The 2,500-nt window shown below is 45.1% G+C and overlaps 1 protein-coding gene across 19 annotated transcripts in view; it reads left to right on the plus strand.

The window, feature by feature from the left end:
* The window catches only part of baz2ba (bromodomain adjacent to zinc finger domain, 2Ba), an 86,384-nt gene that overhangs the window by 52,743 nt on the left and 31,141 nt on the right, over window positions 1-2,500 (plus strand). The gene's annotated exons all lie outside the window — the stretch shown is intronic.

A 2,500-nucleotide genomic window follows, 5' to 3' on the forward strand; every position in this document is an offset into this window, starting at 1 on the left:
TTTCCTCACATTTCCTTTCCTTTTTCCCATCATTCAACTTTCCTTTCTGTTCCCCTTCCCTTCTCCTCTTGTTTTCCGTTCTTTTTCCTTCCCGTCTCCTCTGCGCCTTCGCTTCTTGTCCACTCGGTGTCGAATCAGTGTTTCCTGACACCGTAACTGAGACGGCTTTGCGAGAATCTATGACTCGGTGTCAGCTGCGGTGTGTAATTTATTCTCTGCTCACTGCAGCACAATATATTTTTCATCCCTGTGTTGATCGTACCAGTTCCCCATTAGTCGCTCGTATCGACCGTCTCTCCAATCTGCGACCGTGTGTGTGTGTGTGTGTGTGTGTGTGTGTGTGTGTGTGTGTGTGTGTGTGTGGTGTACTTGAGCTAGCCTCAGCACCCGGGGTTACAGCTCCAGCTTTGTTGCGAGGTTCCCATTGTCTCTGGAGGCCTGAATAGGGTCATTTTTTTTTTTTTCTCAACTAAAAAAAAAATAACAATTATTTTTGAAATGATCAGTTTATAGAAAAAAGGATTGATAGTGGACCTTCTATACTTTTCAGAATTTTAAATATTAAAGTTAAAAGTCAGGCTACATTAGAAAGGGGGCGTGGTATGTCTGACTGGAGGGGCGTGTCCAATTTGCATATCACGTCTAATCCGGAGTTGTTGGAGGAAGTAAGAAAATCTTCGCTTATGGTTTCTGTTTCCTTTTCCCCCTTTTTCTTCTACTCTCCTTTCTAAAAATCAAAGAAGTCGTTCAAGTCGTTTAATAGAAACGTGGGACATGAAACATAGACGTACAGGGAGAAGTGGGAGGGGCATATTTTGCATATCGTCGCTGTCAGACAGAATCCTTGTATCTCCAAAACCGTTATTTTTCAGGATATTAAAAAAACGGCGTACCTTATCTGCAGTGCACAGGGTTTAGTCCGCGTTGCAGTGGATTGTCTTGCGCTAAATTCCTGTCCTCAGACGAGCACCAGAACTAGCGGGGGTCAAGATTTTTTTTCCTTTGAGCCCAGTGTTTTGAAGACATTTACCTCAGAAGACGTGTTGATTCGTTGCGACTCTTCTTGAGGAGAAATATGCCGTGAAGCTCTCCCACGGAGTGAGGAAGAGGTGGACAGTTGAAGTGTCCAATGGAGTTATGAGATTTGCGCTCAAGCTATTTTCAAGACTTTAGATCGGTTAATAACTTGTAAAAATAACAGACCCACGTGGGGACTGACCAATAGCATCGATATGTGAAGAAATATGAAATTGACCAAATTTGGACATACGAGGTTTCCGCCCGACAGCGACGATATTCATAAAATGTGGAGTCGTCGTGAGACGAACAAATTTGATCTTTTTCCTTTTCCTTCCTTTTCCTCTTTCCTTTTCTTCTCTTCCTTTTCCTGTCCTTTCTAAAAATAAAACTAAAAGCCAATCATTTTGTCAACGCAAATGTGGGCCAGTGGAAGGGGAGGGGCATGTGAGGTCTGAGGTGTTTTCTTGTTTGCATATTCATAGAATCTGGGGAATATTCATAGAATATTTATAAATAAGGTAAAAAGCTGTTTTGTTTTTTTTTTGTTTTTTTTTTGCAGGATTATTTATCTATTTATTTTTCGGACAAAAAGTTTCGCGTGAGTTTAAGCTCGCCGAACAGCGACGTCGTTACGGCGGCGTACGGACGTGCGTCCGAGCACGTCATCGCTCGGGGATAGAGACGAACACCGAGCCATTTCTGGTCTGAAATCTGAAATGGAGAAGACACGAGCGAACATCTCTCAGGGCTAAAATGGAGAACACATGTCTGTGCTCTCTCTCCCCCTCAAACACAGGCTTGGCAATTAACTCCAATCTGTCGGCGGCGGCGTGATTGACGCCAACAAAGGGCACGTTAATCCCTTTGCTCTGCATCCCACACAAGCGGGGCGAAGAGACGCAGCGGTGCATTCTGAGACGGCCCCGTTTGTCACAGTGAAGGACGCTGCAGAAGGAGGGGACGCTGATGGCTGATTGCGTGTGTGTGTGTGTGTGTCTGTGTGAGTGTGTGTGTGTGAAGGTAAAGAGTGTAACAAGGAGAGAGAAGTGAAGGAAGACAACAAAAAAGAGAAGGATGGAAGGGTAATCCTGTAATTCTGCTCTCTCTCTTTCTCTCTCTCTCTCTCTCTCTCTCTCTCTCTCTCTCTCTCCGTGTGATTTAATTACCAGCGGCTGAAAGCGCATTAACGTGAGGCGGACGCTCTTCCGCCATTGTGTGTGTCTGAGTGTGCGTCAGTGTCATCAGGAGTGAATGTCAACCTTCCTGGAGAACATCCTATTTGTTTATCCCACATGTCCTCACTCACTCCCTTTCCCGCTCCCTCACACCCTCGCCGTCGAGTTCTCGATTCCGATCGGTCGGAATCACGGGTGTATATTTAAACGGTTGTTACGGTTTCCATAGTAACAACCGTCGACACGGTAATGGATTTTGCGAGGTCACTTTGTTTCACGTCGAAAGAAGGAGTCTCTAGTGTCAG

This window comes from Tachysurus vachellii, chromosome 4 (assembly GCF_030014155.1).
Source record: "Tachysurus vachellii isolate PV-2020 chromosome 4, HZAU_Pvac_v1, whole genome shotgun sequence".
In the NCBI taxonomy this organism is placed as follows: Eukaryota; Metazoa; Chordata; class Actinopteri; order Siluriformes; family Bagridae; genus Tachysurus; species Tachysurus vachellii.